We start from the raw sequence: 9633 nt of genomic DNA, 5'->3' as shown, positions 1-9633 counted from the left end.
CGAAGTTATCGAGCTTCAGAGTTTGAAAAGTCACAAAAGTTGTGTGTTTGAGCACATAAAGTACTATTTTTCTGGGAAGTTCAACAAGATGTAATCATGATGTGTTGTGACATCTTCATAACCTCGTCGAGCTGATTACTTTGACACTTTGTTTAAGAAATTTGGTCCACATTTGCCGAAGTTATCGAGCTTCAAAGTGTGAAAAGTCACAAAATATGTGTGTTTGAGCACATAAAGTACTATTTTTCTTGGAAATTCAACAAGATGCAATCATGATGTGTTGTGACATCTTCAAAATCTCGTCGAGCTGATTAATTTGACACTTTGTTTAAGAAATTTGGTCCACATTTGCCGAAGTTATCGAGCTTCAAATTTTGAAAAGTCACACAAGTTGTGTGTTTGAGCACATAAAGTACTATTTTTCTTGGAAGTTCAACAAGATGTAATCATGATGTGTCGTGTCATGTTAAAGATCTCATCGATCTGTTTAATTTGACACTCTGTTTAACAAATTTGGTCCTCATTTGCCGAAGTTATCGAGCTTCACATTTTGAAAAGTCACACAAGTTGTGTGTTTGAGCACATAAAGTACTATTTTTCTTGGAAATTCTACAAGATGCAATTCTGATGTGTTGTGACATATTCAATATCTCGTCGAGCTCATTAATTTGACACTTTGTTTAACAAATTTGGTCTTCATTTGCCGAAGCTATCGAGCTTCAAAGTTTGAAAAGTCACAAAAGTTGTGTGTTTGAGCACATAAAGTACTATTTTTCTGGGAAGTTCAACAAGATGCAATTCTGATGTGTTGTGACATCTTCATAACCTCGTCGAGCTGATTACTTTGACACTTTGTTTAAGAAATTTGGTCCAAATTTGCCGAAGTTATCGAGCTTCAAAGTTTGAAAAGTCACAAAAGTTGTGTGTTTGAGCACATAAAGTACTATTTTTCTTGGAAGTTCAACAAGATGTAATCATCATGTGTTGTGACATCTTCAAAATCTCGTTGAGGTGATTACTTTGACACTTTGTTTAAGAAATTTGGTCCAAATTTGCCAAAGTTTTCGAGCTTCAAAGTTTGAAAAGTCACAAAATATGTGTGTTTGAGCACATAAAGTACTATTGTTCTTGGAAGTTCAACAACATGTAATCATCATGTGTTGTGACATCTTCAAAATCTCGTTGAGGTGATTACTTTGACACTTTGTTTAAGAAATTTGGTCCAAATTTGCCGAAGTTATCGAGCTTCAAAGTTTGAAAAGTCACAAAAGTTGTGTGTTTGAGCACATAAAGTACTATTTTTCTTGGAAGTTCAACAAGATGTAATCATGATGTGTTGTGACATATTCAAAATCTCGTCGAGCTGATTAATTTGACACTTTGTTTAACAAATTTGGTCTTCATTTGCCGAAGCTATCGAGCTTCAAAGTTTGAAAAGTCACACAAGTTGTGTGTTTGAGCACGTAAAGTACTATTTTTCTTGGAAATTCAACAAGATGCAATCATGATGTGTTGTGACATATTGAAAATCTCGTCGAGCTGATTAATTTGACACTTTGTATAACAAATTTGGTCTTCATTTGCCGAAGCTATCGAGCTTCAAAGATTCAAAAGTCACAAAAGTTGTGTGTTTGAACACATAAAGTACTATTTTTCTTGGAAGTTCAACAAGATGCAATCACGATGTGTTTAGACATCTTCAAAATCTCGTCGAGCTGATTAATTTGACACTTTGTTTAAGGAATTTGGTACTCATTTGTCGAAGTTATCGAGCTTCAAAATTTGAAAAGTCACAAAAGTTGTTTGTTTGAGCACATAAAGTACTATTTTTCTTGGAAGTTCAACAAGATGCAATCACGATGTGTTTAGACATCTTCAAAATCTCGTCGAGCTGATTAATTTGACACTTAGTTTAAGGAATTTGGTACTCATTTGCCGAAGTTATCGAGCTTCAAAGTTTGAAAAGTCACAAAAGTTGTGTGTTTGAGCACATAAAGTACTATTTTTCTGGGAAGTTCAACAAGATGCAATTCTGATGTGTTGTGTCATGTTAAGGATCTCGTCGAGCTGATTAATTTGACACTTTGTTTAAGGAATTTGGTACTCATTTGCCGAAGTTATCGAGCTTCAAAGTTTGAAAAGTCACAAAAGTTGTGTGTTTGAGCACATAAAGTACTATTTTTCTGGGAAGTTCAACAAGATGCAATTCTGATGTGTTGTGTCATGTTAAGGATCTCGTCGAGCTGATTAATTTGACACTTCGTTTAAGGAATTTGGTACTCATTTGCCGAAGTTATCGAGCTTCAAATTTTGAAAAATCACAAAAGTTGTGTGTTTGAGCACATAAAGTACTATTTTTCTTGGAAGTTCAACAAGATGTAATCATCATGTGTTGTGACATCTTCAAAATCTCGTTGAGGTGATTACTTTGACACTTTGTTTAAGAAATTTGGTCCAAATTTGCCGAAGTTATCGAGCTTCAAAGTTTGAAAAGTCACAAAAGTTGTGTGTTTGAGCACATAAAGTACTATTTTTCTTGGAAGTTCAACAAGATGTAATCATCATGTGTTGTGACATCTTCAAAATCTCGTTGAGGTGATTACTTTGACACTTTGTTTAAGAAATTTGGTCCAAATTTGCCGAAGTTATCGAGCTTCAAAGTTTGAAAAGTCACAAAAGTTGTGTGTTTGAGCACATAAAGTACTATTTTTCTTGGAAGTTCAACAAGATGTAATCATCATGTGTTGTGACATCTTCAAAATCTCGTTGAGGTGATTACTTTGACACTTTGTTTAAGAAATTTGGTCCAAATTTGCCGAAGTTATCGAGCTTCAAAGTTTGAAAAGTCACAAAAGTTGTGTGTTTGAGCACATAAAGTACTATTTTTCTTGGAAGTTCAACAAGATGTAATCATGATGTGTTGTGACATATTCAAAATCTCGTCGAGCTGATTAATTTGACACTTTGTTTAACAAATTTGGTCTTCATTTGCCGAAGCTATCGAGCTTCAAAGTTTGAAAAGTCACACAAGTTGTGTGTTTGAGCACGTAAAGTACTATTTTTCTTGGAAATTCAACAAGATGCAATCATGATGTGTTGTGACATATTGAAAATCTCGTCGAGCTGATTAATTTGACACTTTGTATAACAAATTTGGTCTTCATTTGCCGAAGCTATCGAGCTTCAAAGATTCAAAAGTCACAAAAGTTGTGTGTTTGAACACATAAAGTACTATTTTTCTTGGAAGTTCAACAAGATGTAATCATGATGTGTCGTGTCATGTTAAAGATCTCATCGAGCTGATTAATTTGACACTCTGTTTAACAAATTTGGTCCTCATTTGCCGAAGTTATCGAGCTTCAAATTTTGAAAAGTCACACAAGTTGTGTGTTTGAGCACATAAAGTACTATTTTTCTTGGAAATTCTACAAGATGCAATCATGATGTGTTGTGACATATTCAAAATCTCGTCGAGCTCATTAATTTGACACTTTGTTTAACAAATTTGGTCTTCATTTGCCGAAGCTATCGAGCTTCAAAGTTTGAAAAGTCACAAAAGTTGTTTGTTTGAGCACATAAAGTACTATTTTTCTTGGAAGTTCAACAAGATGCAATCACGATGTGTTTAGACATCTTCAAAATCTCGTCGAGCTGATTAATTTGACACTTTGTTTAAGGAATTTGGTACTCATTTGCCGAAGTTATCGAGCTTCAAAATTTGAAAAGTCACAAAAGTTGTTTGTTTGAGCACATAAAGTACTATTTTTCTTGGAAGTTCAACAAGATGCAATCACGATGTGTTTAGACATCTTCAAAATCTCGTCGAGCTGATTAATTTGACACTTTGTTTAAGGAATTTGGTACTCATTTGCCGAAGTTATCGAGCTTCAAAATTTGAAAAGTCACAAAAGTTGTGTGTTTGAGCACATAAAGTACTATTTTTCTGGGAAGTTCAACAAGATGCAATTCTGATGTGTTGTGTCATGTTAAGGATCTCGTCGAGCTGATTAATTTGACACTTTGTTTAAGGAATTTGGTACTCATTTGCCGAAGTTATCGAGCTTCAAAGTTTGAAAAGTCACAAAAGTTGTGTGTTTGAGCACATAAAGTACTATTTTTCTGGGAAGTTCAACAAGATGCAATTCTGATGTGTTGTGTCATGTTAAGGATCTCGTCGAGCTGATTAATTTTACACTTTGTTTAAGGAATTTGGTACTCATTTACCGAAGTTATCGAGCTTCAAAGTTTGAAAAGTCACAAAAGTTGTGTGTTTGAGCACTTAAAGTACTATTTTTCTGGGAAGTTCAACAAGATGCAATTCTGATGTGTTGTGTCATGTTAAGGATCTCGTCGAGCTGATTAATTTGACACTTCGTTTAAGAAATTTGGTCCACATTTGCCGAAGTTATCGAGCTTCAAAGTTTGAAAAGTCACAAAAGTTGTTTGTTTGAGCACATAAAGTACTATTTTTCTTGGAAGTTCAACAAGATGCAATCACGATGTGTTTAGACATCTTCAAAATCTCGTCGAGCTGATTAATTTGACACTTTGTTTAAGGAATTTGGTACTCATTTGCCGAAGTTATCTAGCTTCAAAATTTGAAAAGTCACAAAAGTTGTTTGTTTGAGCACATAAAGTACTATTTTTCTGGGAAGTTCAACAAGATGCAATTCTGATGTGTTGTGTCATGTTAGGGATCTCGTCGAGCTGATTAATTTGACACTTTGTTTAAGAAATTTGGTCCACATTTGCCGAAGTTATCGAGCTTCAAAATGTGAAAAGTCACAAAAGTTGTGTGTTTGAGCACATAAAGTACTATTTTTCTTGGAAGTTCAACAAGATGTAATCATCATGTGTTGTGACATCTTCAAAATCTCGTTGAGGTGATTACTTTGACACTTTGTTTAAGAAATTTGGTCCAAATTTGCCAAAGTTATCGAGCTTCAAAGTTTGAAAAGTCACAAAATATGTGTGTTTGAGCACATAAAGTACTATTTTTCTTGGAAGTTCAACAAGATGTAATCATCATGTGTTGTGACATCTTCAAAATCTCGTTGAGGTGATTACTGTGACACTTTGTATAAGAAATTTGGTCCAAATTTGCCAAAGTTATGGAGCTTCAAAATTTGAAAAGTCACACAAGTTGTGTGTTTGAGCACATAAAGTACTATTTTTCTTGGAAGTTCAACAAGATGTAATCATGATGTGTTGTGACATATTCAAAATCTCGTCGAGCTGATTAATTTGACACTTTGTTTAACAAATTTGGTCTTCATTTGCCGAAGCTATCGAGCTTCAAAGTTTGAAAAGTCACAAAAGTTGTGTGTTTGAGCACATAAAGTACTATTTTTCTTGGAAGTTCAACAAGATGTAATCATCATGTGTTGTGACATCTTCAAAATCTCGTTGAGGTGATTACTTTGACACTTTGTTTAAGAAATTTGGTCCAAATTTGCCAAAGTTATCGAACTTCAAAGATTCAAAAGTCACAAAAGTTGTGTGTTTGAACACATAAAGTACTATTTTTCTTGGAAGTTCAACAAGATGTAATCATGATGTGTCGTGTCATTTTAAAGATCTCGTCGAGCTGATTAATTTGACACTTTGGTTAACAAATTTGGTCCACATTTGCCAAAGTTATCGAGCTTCAAAGTTTGAAAAGTCACAAAATATGTGTGTTTGAGCACATAAAGTACTATTTTTCTTGGAAGTTCAACAAGATGTAATCATCATGTGTTGTGACATCTTCAAAATCTCGTTGAGGTGATTACTTTGACACTTTGTTTAAGAAATTTGGTCCAAATTTGCCAAAGTTATCGAGCTTCAAAGTTTGAAAAGTCACAAAATATGTGTGTTTGAGCACATAAAGTACTATTTTTCTTGGAAGTTCAACAAGATGTAATCATGATGTGTTGTGACATCTTCAAAATCTCGTTGAGGTGATTACTTTGACACTTTGTTTAAGAAATTTGGTCCAAATTTGCCAAAGTTATCGAACTTCAAAGATTCAAAAGTCACAAAAGTTGTGTGTTTGAACACATAAAGTACTATTTTTCTTGGAAGTTCAACAAGATGTAATCATGATGTGTCGTGTCATTTTAAAGATCTCGTCGAGCTGATTAATTTGACACTTTGGTTAACAAATTTGGTCCACATTTGCCAAAGTTATCGAGCTTCAAAGTTTGAAAAGTCACAAAATATGTGTGTTTGAGCACATAAAGTACTATTTTTCTTGGAAGTTCAACAAGATGTAATCATCATGTGTTGTGACATCTTCAAAATCTCGTTGAGGTGATTACTTTGACACTTTGTTTAAGAAATTTGGTCCAAATTTGCCAAAGTTATCGAGCTTCAAAGTTTGAAAAGTCACAAAATATGTGTGTTTGAGCACATAAAGTACTATTTTTCTTGGAAGTTCAACAAGATGTAATCATGATGTGTTGTGACATCTTCAAAATCTCGTTGAGGTGATTACTTTGACACTTTGTTTAAGAAATTTGGTACTCATTTGCCGAAGTTATCGAGCTTCAAAATTTGAAAAGTCACAAAAGTTGTGTGTTTGAGCACATAAAGTACTATTTTTCTGGGAAGTTCAACAAGATGCAATTCTGATGTGTTGTGTCATGTTAAGGATCTCGTCGAGCTGATTAATTTGACACTTTGTTTAAGGAATTTGGTACTCATTTGCCGAAGTTATCGAGCTTCAAATTTTGAAAAGTCACAAAAGTTGTGTTTTTGAGCACATAAAGTACTATTTTTCTTGGAAGTTCAACAAGATGTAATCATGATGTGTTGTGACATCTTCATAACCTCGTCGAGCTGATTACTTTGACACTTTGTTTAAGAAATTTGGTCCACATTTGCCGAAGTTATCGAGCTTCAAAGTTTGAAAAGTCACAAAAGTTGTTTGTTTGAGCACATAAAGTACTATTTTTCTTGGAAGTTCAACAAGATGCAATCACGATGTGTTTAGACATCTTCAAAATCTCGTCGAGCTGATTAATTTGACACTTTGTTTAAGAAATTTGGTCCACATTTGCCGAAGTTATCGAGCTTCAAAATGTGAAAAGTCACAAAAGTTGTGTGTTTGAGCACATAAAGTACTATTTTTCTTGGAAGTTCAACAAGATGTAATCATCATGTGTTGTGACATCTTCAAAATCTCGTTGAGGTGATTACTTTGACACTTTGTTTAAGAAATTTGGTCCAAATTTGCCGAAGCTATCGAGCTTCAAAGTTTGAAAAGTCACAAAAGTTGTTTGTTTGAGCACATAAAGTACTATTTTTCTTGGAAGTTCAACAAGATGCAATCACGATGTGTTTAGACATCTTCAAAATCTCGTCGAGCTGATTAATTTGACACTTTGTTTAAGGAATTTGGTACTCATTTGCCGAAGTTATCGAGCTTCAAAATTTGAAAAGTCACAAAAGTTGTTTGTTTGAGCACATAAAGTACTATTTTTCTTGGAAGTTCAACAAGATGCAATCACGATGTGTTTAGACATCTTCAAAATCTCGTCGAGCTGATTAATTTGACACTTTGTTTAAGGAATTTGGTACTCATTTGCCGAAGTTATCGAGCTTCAAAATTTGAAAAGTCACAAAAGTTGTGTGTTTGAGCACATAAAGTACTATTTTTCTGGGAAGTTCAACAAGATGCAATTCTGATGTGTTGTGTCATGTTAAGGATCTCGTCGAGCTGATTAATTTGACACTTTGTTTAAGGAATTTGGTACTCATTTGCCGAAGTTATCGAGCTTCAAAGTTTGAAAAGTCACAAAAGTTGTGTGTTTGAGCACATAAAGTACTATTTTTCTGGGAAGTTCAACAAGATGCAATTCTGATGTGTTGTGTCATGTTAAGGATCTCGTCGAGCTGATTAATTTTACACTTTGTTTAAGGAATTTGGTACTCATTTACCGAAGTTATCGAGCTTCAAAGTTTGAAAAGTCACAAAAGTTGTGTGTTTGAGCACTTAAAGTACTATTTTTCTGGGAAGTTCAACAAGATGCAATTCTGATGTGTTGTGTCATGTTAAGGATCTCGTCGAGCTGATTAATTTGACACTTCGTTTAAGAAATTTGGTCCACATTTGCCGAAGTTATCGAGCTTCAAAGTTTGAAAAGTCACAAAAGTTGTTTGTTTGAGCACATAAAGTACTATTTTTCTTGGAAGTTCAACAAGATGCAATCACGATGTGTTTAGACATCTTCAAAATCTCGTCGAGCTGATTAATTTGACACTTTGTTTAAGGAATTTGGTACTCATTTGCCGAAGTTATCTAGCTTCAAAATTTGAAAAGTCACAAAAGTTGTTTGTTTGAGCACATAAAGTACTATTTTTCTGGGAAGTTCAACAAGATGCAATTCTGATGTGTTGTGTCATGTTAGGGATCTCGTCGAGCTGATTAATTTGACACTTTGTTTAAGAAATTTGGTCCACATTTGCCGAAGTTATCGAGCTTCAAAATGTGAAAAGTCACAAAAGTTGTGTGTTTGAGCACATAAAGTACTATTTTTCTTGGAAGTTCAACAAGATGTAATCATCATGTGTTGTGACATCTTCAAAATCTCGTTGAGGTGATTACTTTGACACTTTGTTTAAGAAATTTGGTCCAAATTTGCCAAAGTTATCGAGCTTCAAAGTTTGAAAAGTCACAAAATATGTGTGTTTGAGCACATAAAGTACTATTTTTCTTGGAAGTTCAACAAGATGTAATCATCATGTGTTGTGACATCTTCAAAATCTCGTTGAGGTGATTACTGTGACACTTTGTATAAGAAATTTGGTCCAAATTTGCCAAAGTTATGGAGCTTCAAAATTTGAAAAGTCACACAAGTTGTGTGTTTGAGCACATAAAGTACTATTTTTCTTGGAAGTTCAACAAGATGTAATCATGATGTGTTGTGACATATTCAAAATCTCGTCGAGCTGATTAATTTGACACTTTGTTTAACAAATTTGGTCTTCATTTGCCGAAGCTATCGAGCTTCAAAGTTTGAAAAGTCACAAAAGTTGTGTGTTTGAGCACATAAAGTACTATTTTTATTGGAAGTTCAACAAGATGTAATCATCATGTGTTGTGACATCTTCAAAATCTCGTTGAGGTGATTACTTTGACACTTTGTTTAAGAAATTTGGTCCAAATTTGCCAAAGTTATCGAACTTCAAAGATTCAAAAGTCACAAAAGTTGTGTGTTTGAACACATAAAGTACTATTTTTCTTGGAAGTTCAACAAGATGTAATCATGATGTGTCGTGTCATTTTAAAGATCTCGTCGAGCTGATTAATTTGACACTTTGGTTAACAAATTTGGTCCACATTTGCCAAAGTTATCGAGCTTCAAAGTTTGAAAAGTCACAAAATATGTGTGTTTGAGCACATAAAGTACTATTTTTCTTGGAAGTTCAACAAGATGTAATCATCATGTGTTGTGACATCTTCAAAATCTCGTTGAGGTGATTACTTTGACACTTTGTTTAAGAAATTTGGTCCAAATTTGCCAAAGTTATCGAGCTTCAAAGTTTGAAAAGTCACAAAATATGTGTGTTTGAGCACATAAAGTACTATTTTTCTTGGAAGTTCAACAAGATGTAATCATGATGTGTTGTGACATCTTCAAAATCTCGTTG

The sequence above is a fragment of the Euwallacea fornicatus genome, unplaced genomic scaffold (assembly GCF_040115645.1).
Source record: "Euwallacea fornicatus isolate EFF26 unplaced genomic scaffold, ASM4011564v1 scaffold_46, whole genome shotgun sequence".
NCBI lineage: Eukaryota > Metazoa > Arthropoda > Insecta > Coleoptera > Curculionidae > Euwallacea > Euwallacea fornicatus.
The sequence above is the reverse complement of the archived record's forward strand: the minus strand, read 5'-3'. Positions refer to the sequence as shown.